This window comes from Labrus bergylta, chromosome 2 (assembly GCF_963930695.1).
Source record: "Labrus bergylta chromosome 2, fLabBer1.1, whole genome shotgun sequence".
Classification (NCBI taxonomy): domain Eukaryota; kingdom Metazoa; phylum Chordata; class Actinopteri; order Labriformes; family Labridae; genus Labrus; species Labrus bergylta.
Window position 1 is genome coordinate 32738620 of NC_089196.1, and position 15120 is coordinate 32753739.

General features: G+C 41.6%; 2 protein-coding genes and 1 long non-coding RNA gene across 3 annotated transcripts in view; 1 reads left to right on the top strand and 2 right to left on the bottom strand.

Annotated features, from left to right (window-relative positions):
• The window catches only part of LOC136181101 (NLR family CARD domain-containing protein 3-like), a 785212-nt gene that overhangs the window by 387555 nt on the left and 382537 nt on the right, over positions 1-15120 (bottom strand). The gene's annotated exons all lie outside the window — the stretch shown is intronic.
• LOC136181109 (NLR family CARD domain-containing protein 3-like) overlaps positions 1-15120 on the top strand; it is a 60356-nt gene that overhangs the window by 35575 nt on the left and 9661 nt on the right. The window lies entirely within an intron of this gene.
• Positions 340-1591, bottom strand: LOC136181244 (uncharacterized). Its single transcript, XR_010667603.1, has 3 exons — positions 1367-1591; positions 1030-1070; positions 340-839 (listed from the first exon to the last, which is right to left on the bottom strand). It is a non-coding gene; the product is annotated as an uncharacterized lncRNA (long non-coding RNA).

Here is a 15120-nt window from a genome sequence, read left to right on the forward strand (position 1 = left end):
CATGCGTATCTTGCTATGCTTATTGGCTTTAAATGTTTAATATTAAATAAGTTTGAAGGCCATTTATCTCAGACGAGCCCAGCTGTGACAAGCTGAGCTCGTCTGTTAGCTTTGCTGTTGTTGGTCAAGAAGAAATTAATGTCAGTTCAAGGCCTTTTCAAATGTGAGCTATAAACTTAACTGCTAAATGATTTTACTGTGACCAACACATTGTTGTACTCCAGTTAATCAGAAACAGTCATATCAGATTTAAAAAAAGTTTATTTAAACATTTTATTAAAAGAAATCTTCAATAAACAACCCCTGGCTTCATTAACCATGTGGAAGTAAGGGAGACCATCAGGTCAAACTGCTGGGACATAGGAGAAAGTATAAAACATAATTTAACAAAGAAATCCAAACAAAAATCAAATAAAGTAAAGAGATCCTGGATGATTGTTTGACTGTTAAAATATGATGGAAAAGCAAATCCAACACAACCCTCCAGCATCTGGCCTTTCAAACACAGGGCAACATCATGTAAAGAAAAATAAATTAAATATTGACCTGGATCTCTGTGTTTTATCTGAGGATGACTATGGTAGCCTTCTCACTGTTCACTGTCACAAAGCACCAGACTCTGTCCACCTTCTTCAGACGTCGATCAGCTCCTCTGGGTGATGGCAGAGAGGACTCTTCATCTGGGAGAGCTGCTGGTGTAAGGTCATTTCTACCACAGTGGATGAGCAGGGCATCTGGCACAGGTGATAAAAGGAGGAGGTTCCTTCAAACTAAGAGACCCCAGCCTGACCTCTGTAACAGGTGTGCAGATGAAGGTTGAAATGAGTCATTTTTAGGTTCTGTTGATTGTAAAATGTAAAAGAAAACATCACCTTTCTATTTAACATTTAGCTGGTGTATGACTCTGTGATTTTTATTTTTAGAAGACTGTATTGTTAACAAAATCTTGTTTTGACAATCCTCTTATGAAACTTAAATAAAAATCACAGGATATAAACTTTTAACAGATGATTTTAACTTAAACTTCACTTCTGTGGAAGATGTCAGACCAGCTTTTATCTCTTCTTTGCCTAAATGAAACACAAAAAACAATTGATTTACTGTTCATTTAAATATATTAGAAAAGCAGACATGACTCACATTGCAGACTATCAGTTTCTAACAGAATACAACATATCTTACCACCTGTAGTCTACGGTCTGTGGTGCTAACCTAGCTTAAATATAGCTTAAATATAGAATGATTTTGTTAAAACCAGAGGACCCAGCAGCCCACGTATTTTCAATAATGATCAAAATAACTGGATTTTTTAAAACACAGTGTGTTTAAATATTAGACTCTGAATACGGCGGTTTGTTGTACTTACACATTTCTTCATCGTAGACCGGCAGAGCGCTTTCAGCGTAGCTGGGCTGCGTAAGTCATCAGGGCAGTACGCTAAGTGGGCGGGGCGTGTTACCAGGGCTCCTCCCCCCGGACCCTACTGCGCAGACTCTGGCTCCAAATGACGTCAAAATCGCAAGATGGAAGCGCCCCTAAGCGGCGTATTTTGGCTTCAAGAACGTTGAGTGGGAACAGCTACAGTGCGCGCCCACTGCTCTCACCTCGTACTCTCTCTCCTCACTCGCTCCCCCCACACACACACACACACACACACACACACACACACATGCACACTGAGCCCTGAGCCTGAGCCACTGTGTGTGTGTGCGTGTGTGTGTGTGTGTGTGTGGGGGGCAAACATTGTATCATGTTGTGGCTGATAACAGCGTGAAGCAGTGAGTGGGCAAAAATCTGCTATAAAAATAGAACAGATTACTTTTTTTTGTTCCTTTTTTCTGCATAAATCTCTTAAACAACTTCCGCCCTTCTCAAAACTACCAAACATTCAATCATTTTGAGGATTTTAAGCCTTTAGATGCCAATTTCATTACTTGATCACTGTTGTTATTTATGAAAAAAAAGTTATTTTCCATATAACAAATATTTGGTGGCTGTGGATTTTTTAAAAATCAGTCTTGGATATGTCAAAAATATTTACTTTAATGCATTGTTAGTTTTTGTGTAGCATCAGATTTAAAATGTACTACCCTCTTGAGTCATTAAGGACAAAAATGTCAACTTCCAAAAACTGCTATAAAAATAGTAATAATAAATCTTTTGATCAACTTCAGTCCTGATCAAAACGATCAAATATTGAATAATAAAATATCAGGATTTTTGACTCTTTAATGAAAAAAACACACAAAAAATAAGTTATTTTCCATATAACAAATGTTTGGTGTCTGGGGGATTTTTTCAAATCAGTCTTTGTTTTGTTAAAATCTAAGGACAAACAGAAAATTTAAATATTTATATACTTTTATTTACTTTGTGTTTAAAGGTTAATCAGCTTTATTATTACTTATCAGGTTATCTCTGTTGTCAGCCTTTATTTAAAGTTTGTATTGAACACTGGAGAGCAGCACTGAGCAGGTCAGGAAATCAGGTAACCTTTGTGAGTAACAGCGGTGTGTGTGAGAGCAGGAGTGAGGTGAGAGGCTGAGACACTTTCAGGCTGAATTCAATGAAAGGAAGACAGCAGAGATACCTTTGGTAAGTGTGCTGTGTTCTTTGGTAATTATCTGTTCAGAATGTTTGAATGGTGACATGTATTTAATGTAGGCTGTTTATTTCATAGTGATGCACTCTGCATTCTGGTTTTATAGTGTAGTGTTCACAGGAAACAATTAAAGTAGAAGGGTAAATAATAATTAATATTGAACACATTTAACTGGTTTGTTTAAATTGTAAACAAAAGATAAAGAACTGAATAGATACTAAAATTCAGATTCATTTAATGGTTATATTAACTTCAATTCTGATTTGTTTTGTTTGGTGTTAAAATGGGAAAAAGGAAGGTAAGGATGATACAAGATGCATGGTTAATGTGTCAAAATTTGAGACTGATTTGATTTAGCATGTTTATGTTCTTAAAAGACTTTCGTTGATTAACATGTTCATGTCCTTTTATGTTTGAAGGTTTACAACCTGATAATCTCCTGAGGGATTGTTTAAGATGTGACAATACATACATTGGAAAAATATCTAAAGAAAGCAGCTGAATTGCAAAGCGTGTCCTCTGTTATCTTCAAGCCCTATTTAAGTCGAGGAAGCACTGAATTAAAAAACACACAGAATGACCTGACAGTTGTAAACCAACCTGTGACAGTGATGATAAAAGGATCAATGGCCTTTTCAAAGTCAAAAAGAAGACTGTTGGCGCTGGAGGAAAACTTTACTTAAAGCTAAACTGAAATAAATTGACTACATTAACTACACCTGCTCAAAATGGCAGAATAAGCATTTGGAAAAACTATAAAGCAGCTCAAGCAGGAGAGGACCCATGTCGGGAAAATCATGGAAAGAATGACATATTTCATCGAAACCAGAGGATTACGTTCATCATATCAGAGTGGGTTTAGGAAAGGGATGGGAACAATGGATCCAGTTGTATGTTTAGAGACAGAAATAAGGAAAGCTCAGGTTAATAAAGAGTCGGTAATGGAAGTGTTTTTGATGTCCAAAAAGCCTATGACGAGGTTTGGAAAGAGGGATTAATTATCAAATTGCACAAAATGGGAATAACAAGTAAAAGTTTGAACTGGATTAAAGATTTTTTATTTGATAGATATATTCAAGTCAAGATGGGGGTGGCTATATCAACTAGATATAAGGTAGATAACGGAGCTCCTCAGGGGAACGTTATAAGCCCACTCTTCTCAATAATGATTAATGATGTGTTTTCTGGAATGGTTTCTGATACTGGACAATCACTATTTGCTGATGATGGGGCATTGTAACATTGACTTAAAAATGTGTTGAATAATGAGGAAGGAAAATATAAAGCTTTGTTTACATTTTTAAAAGAAACTGGACTAGTTAAGATGATTTAATTAATTCATTTACTTTTCTTTCTTTATTATTATTATTTTTTCTTTTAATAGTTATAGGTATCCTGGCCCACACTCCAGCATAGTAGATGGCGCTAATGCACCTTAAAGCTAGTTGCCACCCGCCAATTAAAGAAGAGTATCATCAGCAATGAGTTGAGTTTTCTTCCTGTGACTCTTGGATGAGTGTCAGATGTCCGAGTTTCAGGAACTTAAAGATTTATTCAGACGACGGCTGCTCGCTGCAGTTATCAGAGATATATCAGGACAAACAACAACATGTGGATACAAAGAGGAGCTCCTCCGGCCAAGAAAACTGCTGGATGTGATTTTAACACCTGAAATCAAGCTGCAGTATGTAGTGCTGGAGACAAAGATTTATCCCCTAGAAGTGAATGTGGAAGTGAACGGACTGTGCAGGAATGACACTACATTACCACTAACTCAGAATAGTGGACAAGAGCAAGCTAAAACACGGCAAAAGAGAACAGAGACCTCTACAATGACAAAGGTGGGCTCTGTATTGTCTAATACATTTCTCTGGGAAATGGGAGGACGGTTAACAGGCAGAACACAGTGAGCTGAGATATGTGATGAGACCGGCTGGCCTGCAGTACCTCCCTTGCAAAGTGCCCCTTCAACCCCCGGTATCTTGAAGGACACAGCCGTGGACAGCTGTGAAAGGGAGGGTTAGCAACAAGCCTCCCCTACAACCTAATGTGGAACTATAGAACAGATATTCCCCTCTGTTGCAGAGCATTGGATCTTCATCTGGTTCTCCATCCTCAGACATCAGGGTAAGGACTGAAAACATATCAAAAAGTAAACGGCTACAGGGAAAGCTAAAGCCTGGGCTTGAGACTCTGATTGTGGGTGACTTTGCTGTTAAAGATGTACAAAGGATGTTCGGTAAAAACACAGAAGTACTGTGTTTTCCCAGAGATATGGTCTCTGATTTAGCAGACAGGATCATGCATATTGTGGCTGAACACCCGACTGTGAAGAATGTCATACTACACATTGGGTCAAATGATGTCACAAAACAACAATCTGAAGTCTTGAAACAGGACTTCACTGGTCTGCTGAGGATGGTCAGCCCCTTGGATGTGGATGTGTTTATCAGTGGCCCCATACCACCAGTCAGAAGAGCAGAGGAGAGATTCAGCAGGTTGTTGGCACTGAATAACTGGCTTACAACTGCATGTAATGCCCATTCAGTGAATTTTATTAACAATTTTAACATTTTCTGGGAACACAGACATCTTTTTAAGGCAGATGGATTTTGCCTGAACATGTCAGGGGTGAAACTGTTCACCTCTAACCTATTTTACTCCCTGCCTCAACCATCAGTTCTCTCTTGTCGCCAAGGACATGAGACAAAAGAAAACAGCTTTCAAGAAAGACAAAACACAGCGGGATGAAAACCTTCGTCAAGAATCACATCTGCCAGTATCTGAGGAGAGACCTAAAGAGGAGAGACATCGGAACCAAGAGGAGGGGTCTCCATCGACCTTCGACCCCCTCACCAACACCAACACCTTTGAATTCTCCTCCCCCCACCTGGAGTTCACTGACCAGATGAAGGAGCTGGTCAATGCTGGATTAAAAAGTACCCCCCGCCCTTCTCCCTTATTCTCTTCCATGAACACCCGACGGCGCCCACCATTGCCCGTTCTGACACAGCTCTCTTGGTTAGACAAAAATAACAGTGCAGCTGTTCTTATCGAGTCAACCCCTCCCAACTTCAGTTTTGTAAGCGAGGCCAGAGTGCATAAGAGAGGAGGAGGAGTTGCAGTTTTGTTTAATGACTCCTCCCAATGTAAGTGTGGCAAGGGTTGGTGAATGGTAATATCTTATGTCAAATAATAACCGACAACGCCACCTGGGGGCTTGCACCTCAAGAAATACAGAACTTAAAACTCCAAATGTAAATAATTAAGACACACAGATTCGAACACTGATGAGGCAGAGACGTGGTTTCAAAAGAATTTAAGGGATTTATTTGAATAAATCCGAGGAAATATGCAAACTAAGGTGGACTGAAGCTATGAATTTCAACATCTTGCACCGCAGCTGCCATGATAAAGACTGCTTGTTACAACCAGGTAGCAACAAACCAGCCTCTGCTCTTCAGGTGCTGAGGCTCACGAGAGTGATGTAGGAAGTCAAACAAGAGAAGCATGAATAGATGGCGCCCTCTGCTGTTTAAAAAAAGTACTGCGATTCAGTTTTTCAGAGTATCAAAATGAACGTTGACACCTTTGAATCAATTTTTAACTGCCTCAGGATTAATCTTTATATCTCTAGTATGCAGGTGTTGGAAACAGGAAGTTAGTTAGCACAGGGAGCTTCAGCAGTGATACACAGGTACTGTACATCACCTGTAGTAGTCTCTTTTTAGTGCAGTCATACCTGCGTCAGGTGTGAACACGGACAGATTTCGATTGGCTGTGACTGACACTTGAAATCTGCTTTGATAGTTACTTTGTAGATTCAGATTAACCAGGTACATTTAGATTGTCATTCATTTCAAAGAGCGTCCCATTGATTGACTAACGATGTAAATGATCATTCACTGTGAAACTGTCGACAGTTTTTAGACAATTAAATAAAACATGTTAAACACAGAAGTTTATCGATCACTGAAGATCATTTCAAAAGGACGATGGTCAATAATAACTCAAGTTTCTGTCTTTTTTTAATGACAGTCTGAAAGGCTTCTCTTGATTGACAGCTGAGGTTTCAACATGAAGACGATCTCTGCTGCTTCTGATCACACACACACTTTTATTTCTTCTCATGAATCTTAAAATAATAAACTCAAACTTCCTTCAGGGAGAAATGGAGGGTGTGTCCTTTAATCACCTGTTGGTATGTTGATGAACCAGCTGTAGTATTTCCTGGTCTCAGTAGGACTCTGACTCTGTCTCATTCTGACGCAGATCTGTTCTCTGTGTTGAAGGTAAGAGACACTTTTCACTGTTTTTTAAGACCCTCTGTTTGATTGAAGTGTCAAAAGAGCTGTAAGTTATCAGTTAGCCACCAGGTTCATTAGCTGCTCTGACTATAGTAGAAGTGCAGGGAACACAATGACTCTCAGTTAGCATGCAGGCTATGCTAACATGCTAACATGCTAACAGTACAGTTTAACACAGCAGAGGGAGGGCGTGGAGTCTGTCCTCATCAGTTAGGACTAAAAATAATCACTCCATCAGCTCAACTGGTTCCACAACTTCTCTGAAACTGGACGGTTGCCAAGCAAAACAAACACTCCTCTGCAAGTCAAGTCAAGTCAAGTCATATTTATTATAAAGCACATTTAAAAACAGCTACAGCTGACCAAAGTGCTGTACAATACATGAAAAAAGAAAAAACAACTTGAGATCACAATGTCCACAAGAGAGAAATGTGTGTATATATATATATATATATATATATAAAGAAAGAATATATAAAGAAAGCAACAAAGGAACCTGAAAGAAACGGTCTATTCAGGACCAGGGGACTCAAATGCTAAAATATAAAAGTATGTCTTGAGACAGGACTTAAAAGAGTCAACAGAGGGTGCAGACCTGATGGAATGAAGGAGGCCGTTCCACAGTTTACAGGCTTTTACTGAAAAGGCCCGATCTCCCTTTAGCTTGAGCCGTGAGCGGGGAACAGCCAGGAGGCCCATGTCTGATGATCTCAGGCGCCTAGATTAGGTGTACGGCCTGAAGGTTGGTAATATAAAAGGGGGCCAGGCCATTCAGGGCTTTAAAAACAAATAACACAATCTTAAAATCGATTCTGAATCGTATTGGGAGCCAATGAAGGAACGCTAGGACAGGACTGATATGCTCCCTCTTCTTGGTTCCAGTCAGCAGCCTTGCTGCAGCATTTTGGACAAGCAATTGCAGTAGTCAAGCCGGGATGAAAAAACAACAGCTTCGGTTTTTGACTCATTTAATTGTAGGAAGTTATGGGCCATCCAGTGTTTTATGCCTTCAAGGCATTGTGTAAGAGAGTTGAGTTCTGCGAGATTGTTTGGTTTGACCGGTAGATAAAGCTGAGTGTCATCTGCGTAGAAGTGGTATGAGAGGTTGTGCTTCTGGATAATTTGACCCAATGGGAGCATGTATAGTGAAAATATTAGAGGGCCTAGGATGGATCCCTGTGGTATCCTACAGCTCAGACCAGATTGGGAGGATGTGGCGTTAGTTAAGTTTACAGAGAAGGTTCTGTTGTTCAGGTATGATGTAAACCAAGTCAGGGCTGTGCCCCCAACACCAACCCAATGCTGCAGGCGATTCATTAAAATTGTGTGGTCGACAGTGTCAGATGCTGCAGTAAGGTCCAGTAAGATCAGGAAAGCACAGTTTCCAGAGTCCATTGTAAGCAGAAGGTCGTTGTGGATTTTGAGAAGTGCAGATTCTGTGCTATGGGCTGCTCTGAAACCGGATTGAAATTTGTCTAAAATACTATTATGATGAAGGTAGGGTAGCAATTTCTCCAGAATAACCTTTTCTAGCACCTTAGAAAGGAAGGGTAGTTTTGAGATGGGTCTGTAGTTGGAAAGTGGTATGGGGTCCAGGTTGGGTTTTTTTTAACAAGGGCTGCACTATAGCATGTTTAAATGAGGGAGGAACAGCACCAGTTGACATAGAGCTGTTTATAATGGAGAGGATAAAAGGGCCGGTAATATCAAAGGAATCTTTGAGGAGAGCTTGGTACGTACTATGTCACTGGGGCAGGTGGCAGATTTCATTTTAAAAACCGTCTCTTTGAGTGAGGTTAAGGTGATAGGCTCAAAACAGTTTAACTGGGCAGAGCAGTTGAAGGGCGGGGAGGCTGAGATGTGCCTGGTAGGGGCTGAGATATTTTTTCTAATGCCAGCAACTTTTTCAGTGAAGAACTTTAGGAAGTCTTCTGCTCTACTAAGGGGAGTGTCTAGAGAGGATCCAGGAGGGGGGCAGGTGAGAGAGTTTATAATATTGAATAGGACTTTAGGATTATGGTGATCTTTTGAGATGATATCTGAGAAATGTTTTGCTCTCGCTGCCTTGACTGCAATTTGGTAGCTGATCAGCCGCTCTTTAAGGATGTCATGTGAGATTTAAAGCTTATCCTGCTTCCACTTGCGTTCAGCTTGTCTGCAGCTCCTCCTTAGGGCTCGAGTGGATTCAGTAATCCAAGGCTGTGATTTAGGCTTTGTTTTTTTTATCTTGAGAGGAGCAATATGGTTGAGAATTGAGGAGCAGGTAGCATTAAATAATTGAATGTGATTCTCAGTGCAGAGTTCAGTAGGAATATTTTCAACAGACAGAGTATCTTGAGCAGCTGAGAATAAACTGGCAGTGGAAGAGTTAATATAACGAGAGTAAAGCATGGGGAGGAGACCATTTGATGACAGGTCAGAGAGAGACACATTCAAAAATTCACCGACAAGTGGTTTTGATGGACAACATACATGGATATTAAAATCACCCAGTATTAAAATTCTTTCAAATGATGGCACAATTTGCGATAAGAGGTCTGCAAACTCAGTGATAAAATGTTTATCTGATTTTGGAGGACGATATAATATGATGATAAGAAGAGGGTTTGCTGTACCCACTTTGTTTTTAAAAACTGCTGCCTGACCCCCGCCCCGTCCGGAGGGTCGTGGCGTGTTAAAGAAGGAACATTCATTTGGAGAAAGCTCAATAAGTGGACTTACATCATTGGAGTTCGGTCAAGTTTCAGTCGCCAGAAGGAAATCTAGGCCCTGGGATGTGAAAAAGTCGTTAAGAATAAAAGTCTTATTTAGCACTGATCTGGCATTTATCAGAGCCAGTTTAATCGGGGCCGCATTACTGACGTGCGCTAGTGGCGTCCATGGCAGAGAGCGGAGGTTACTAGAGTTTACACCGCTGCAACGTTCAGTGGCAGATCGGGATTTTGAGCCTCGGTGATATCGGAAAGACATTTTTACTGGAATATTGAAAGTGCTAGAAGCCTCGAAAGGTCCAAGTCCTGCAGTTGAATGAATTTTCGACGTGGAGCTCTGCAGAAGGGGACAGCTGATCTCTGCTGCACCCATAGCAGAGATCAGCAAAGACCAGAGACCTTATTATGCAGCTCTATAAGTAGAATTACTGCATTGAAATCACAGTGTGTGATTCTAGTAGATAGATTTATAAAGACAAACTCTGTCTGCTGTAGTTGTTCTCTATGATCAGCTCTTATTGAATGTCTCCTTCCAGTCAGATAGCTGTGTCAGATTGATATAACCAATGGGGATTATTCAGTCTGTTGGGGCCCTTCACAGGGGGGTCCTCCAACCATTCATCACCAATATGTGATCAATAATCTGACACCTACAAAAAAATGCTCTGTATAGACATTTATCTTCAAAGTTCACAGAAGTATTATTTCCAACATAAAGAACATCTCTCCCCGATAGTTAAGACTAGACTCGCAGCATTCGGTCATTTACTGTTACATTTCATCTTCACTATCTGCTCCACCACTGCTCCTCTGTTTTCACTCTCAGACGGATAATTCATTTCACAGGAATAAATCATGTGACTCTTAGCAGAGCGATGAGAGTGAGTGCTGTCAGATGAGGCCCCCTTAGGACCCGATCACACAGAGACGCAACTCGCCTCAAAAAAACACCTGAACGCAGCTGAAGAAAGAACAGCTGGGAGCGCCTGTGGAGCAGGGCTGTGTGTGCATACGGGCGACCAAATGAAATATGTTTGCTCCAAGAGGAGGAGGGGAAAATGTCATAAAAAGCGGATGTCAAACCTACTTGATTTGATTGGCTACTTTAAGTGACATTGACGATTGCTGAGACTCTGCTTCTTGATCAAAAAAGTTGAAAATGTTTAAACTTTTATGCGTACCCAAAAACTGCTAGAAAAATGTGTCTTGCAGAAACAAAGAAGAGCGCCCAGCAATCACGCTGGACCATAAGATAACCATGGTTTTGCTGGTGCTGCTTTCCCTTTTTGAAGGTGAACCAGGTAGATGTGATGTTTGTAGACTGACAGTGAGGTGATGATGATGATGATGATGATGAAGGTGAATCAGCAGCTTCATCTCTTTGTTTTCTCCACATCTGAAGATCTTTGACTGGATGTGACTTCAGCAGCTGAACTCCATCAGTGTTGTTGTAGTGACAGAGTGCAGCTCTCCCAGCAGGGGGCGCTCTGCTATGGATCAGTGTGAGGACACAGAGGAGGGAGTCCCTCCCTCTAAAACCTCTCTGTGTGAGGAACATGAAGCTCTGAGGTGAGGATCTCTAACTGTCCATGACTCTTCTCCATGTCACAGCTCAGCACTCACATCTCTCCACCTTCACCATCATCATCATCATCATCATCATCATCATCTTCATCATCATCATCATCATCATCATCATCATCATCATCATCATTGTCTCATCTGCTGCTCACAGTAACTAATAATGTTGTTTGTTTGTATCAGGATGCAGGAACAGAGACCAGACTCTCCTGGACCCAGTTGTGTGTCCATGAAGAGTGACTGGTCTATAGATCGCTTTATTGACTTTAAAGATGGACGTCCGGCTGATGGAAGGTAAGATTTGAAATTGACAAAGAGCTCTGTTGTGCTTTTCTGTAGGCTCACTCTTTCATCCTCAGCCATTTACATCACTCTCAGTCTTCAGTCCATGTTCACCTCTCCCTGGACTCGTACTTTTCTCCTGTTTCTCCTACTTCTCCACCAGAGGTCCTCAGAATTCACCTCCTTCTCTTCTAGGTTTCAATAGCCCAGACCTTCCCTTCTACTCTACTCACCTGTCTTCATTTTCCTCATCACCTTCATTTAGTTTTCTTACCACTTCATGATCATTGTGTGCTTTGGGTCTATTTTGTGTTTTTTCTTTTGAAGTGTTTGTATTTGAACCCTGACCTTCCTGAAGGCTGTAAAATGTGGAAAAGAATCATTTTATTGCAGCTGTGAGTCCATTTTTTTCTGCATTTGGGTCCTTCCCTGCGCCCTATTTCCCCGACCTTGTCAGAACTTAACCTGCCTGACACAGAACCAGCCGACAGTGTGATGGACTTTATGACTTCAAAGCAAAAACAGCCCTACTAGAAAGAAGCTAAATATTCTTAGACAAAGTCAAAATAATAGGCCAAACCTTAAAAAGAGACAAATCTGAGGAAAGATTTATTTTTGGGCTTTTTGTTCCGTTATTTAGAGACAGGACAGGAGATAAAGTCAGAAATCAAGGAGAGAGAGAATGGGGAATGACATGCAGGAAAGGAGCCACAGGTCAGAATAAAACCCGAGCCACCCGCTTGGAGGGCTACAGTCTCCCTACATGGGACACGCACACTTACCGCTAGGCCACCAGCACCCCAATTAAAGCAATTTTATTGAATGAACATTTTTGTTTTTCCCTCAGGTAGAATGAAAGTCCTCTCCTTCCTCACTCCCAATGATGACCAAAACAAACAGACATACTGTCCACAATATCAGATTTCATTCACTGAGAGTCTGCTTCTGCACGTCCATTTTAAAGCATGCACCATCAAGGATGGGAGCCATGGTTTAAAAACTGTGATTAGAGGATTATGGTCCACGAGGTGGATGTTGGATGTCCTGACTTTGTCCACAGCCCAGATCCTGAACCTGAATCATCCCTCCCCCCCTCCCTCTCTCTCTCGCTCTCTCTACTGAGATCTCAAAATCTCAGTAACAAACCACAGCATCTTTCTGAGCTGTGTTTATGTTTGAATCCTTTTCTGTTAACTTTCATTTCATCAGTCATCAGTTCAAAGACTCATATCTTGGCTCAGAGTTTCATTATATATATCCCGTTGTTTTTTTGTGTAATATGTTCTGTCACAGAGTTCAACAGGAGAGCTCCAACGTTCACAGAGATCAATCAGACCAGCAGAATCCAACAGACCTGGACTCCATCTTTATGGTGTGTTCAACACACTGTTAATTAATACACTACCATTACAATAATTTAATGCTAAGTTATTGTTCTGTTTAGACCAGCTGACCTTCAGACTGACAGATGAACCACATGTTGAGTTCTACCAGTTTATATTAAATATCCAGTGTCTCCTTCTGTTCCAGCTGCTGGAGGAGAACATCATCACCTTTGTGAAGAACGAGCTGAAGAGAGTCCACAGGGGTCTGAGTCCAGATTACCCAGAATGCTTAGAGAGTCAGAGTAATGATGAAGAGCAGGGGAGAAGCTGTAAAGAGGCATTTTTGAAGATCACTCTTCACTTCCTGAGGAGAATGAAGCAGGAGGAGCTGGCTGACTGTCTGCAGAGCAGTAAGATCATTTTAACAGATTTAGTATTTTAGAAAAAGGACAAAGAGGTTTAAAGTTCCAAACTCAGATAGTCATGTGATCTATATCAGGATCTGTTCATTGATTTCAGTTCTTTCTTTATTCAGTAACAGTCGCTGCAGAGTGCCGGCGTAAACTCAAATCTAACCTGAAGGAGAAGTTCCAGTGTGTGTTTGAGGGGATTGCTAAAGCAGGAAACCCAACCCTTCTGAACCAGATCTACACAGAGCTCTACATCACAGAGGGAGGGACTGGAGAGGTCAATGATGAACATGAGGTCAGACAGATTGAAAAAGCATCGAGGAAACCACACAGACCAGAAACAACCATCAGACAAGAAGACATCTTTAAAGTCTCACCTGGAAGAGATGAACCAATCAGAAGAGTGATGACAAAGGGAGTGGCTGGCATCGGGAAAACAGTCTTAACACAGAAGTTCACTCTGGACTGGGCTGAAGACAAAGACAACCAGGACATACACTTCACATTTCCATTCACTTTCAGAGAGCTGAATGTGCTGAAGAAGAAAAAGTTCAGCTTGGTGGAACTTGTTCATCACTTCTTTCCTGAAACCAAAGAAGCAGGAATCTGCAGGTTTGAAGAGTTCCAGGTTGTGTTCATCTTTGACGGTCTGGATGAGTGTCGACTTCCTCTGGACTTTAAAAACAACGAGACCCTGACTGATGTCACAGAGTCCACCTCAGTGGATGTGCTTCTGACAAACCTCATCAGGGGGAAACTGCTTCCCTCTGCTCACCTCTGGATAACTACAAGACCTGCAGCAGCCAATCAGATCCCTCCTGAGTGTGTTGACATGGTGACAGAGGTCAGAGGGTTCACTGACCCACAGAAGGAGGAGTACTTCAGGAAGAGGTTCAGAAATGAGGAGCAAGCCGACAGAATCTTCTCCCACATCAAGACATCCAGAAGCCTCCACATCATGTGCCACATCCCAGTCTTCTGCTGGATCACTGCTACAGTTCTGGAGGATGTGCTGAAGACCAGAGAGGGAGGAGAGCTGCCCAAGACCCTGACTGAGATGTACATCCACTTCCTGGTGGTTCAGTCCAAACTGAAGAACATCAAGTATGATGGAGGAGCTGAGACAGATCCACACTGGAGTCCAGAGAGCAGGAAGATGATTAAGTCTCTGGGAAAACTGGCTTTTGAGCAGCTGCAGAAAGGAAACCTGATCTTCTATGACTCAGACCTGACAGAGTGTGGCATCGATATCAGAGCAGCCTCAGTGTACTCAGGAGTGTTCACACAGATCTTTAAAGAGGAGAGAGGACTGTACCAGGACAAGGTGTTCTGCTTCATCCATCTGAGTGTTCAGGAGTTTCTGGCTGCTCTTCATGTCCATCTGACCTTCATCAACTCTGGAGACAATCTGATGTCAGAAGAACAAACAACATCCTGGTGGTCTAAAGTATTCAGAGAAAAACCTGACCCAACACTTTTATATCAGAGTGCTGTGGACCAGGCCTTACAGAGTCCTAATGGACACCTGGACTTGTTCCTCCGCTTCCTCCTCGGTCTTTCTCTAGAGACCAATCAGAATCTCATACGAGGTCTGCTGACACACACAGGAAGTGGCTCACAGACTAATCAGAAAACAGTAAAGTACATCAAGGAGAAGATCAGTGAGGATCTGTCTGCAGAGAAAAGCATCAATCTGTTCCACTGTCTGAATGAACTGAATGATCGTTCTCTAGTGGAGGAGATCCAACAGTCCCTGAGATCAGGACGTCTCTCCACAGATAAACTGTCTCCTGCTCAGTGGTCAGCTCTGGTCTTCATCTTACTGTCATCAGAAAAAGATCTGGACGTGTTTGACCTGAAGAAATACTCTGCTTCAGAGGAGGCTCTTCTGAGGCTGCTGCC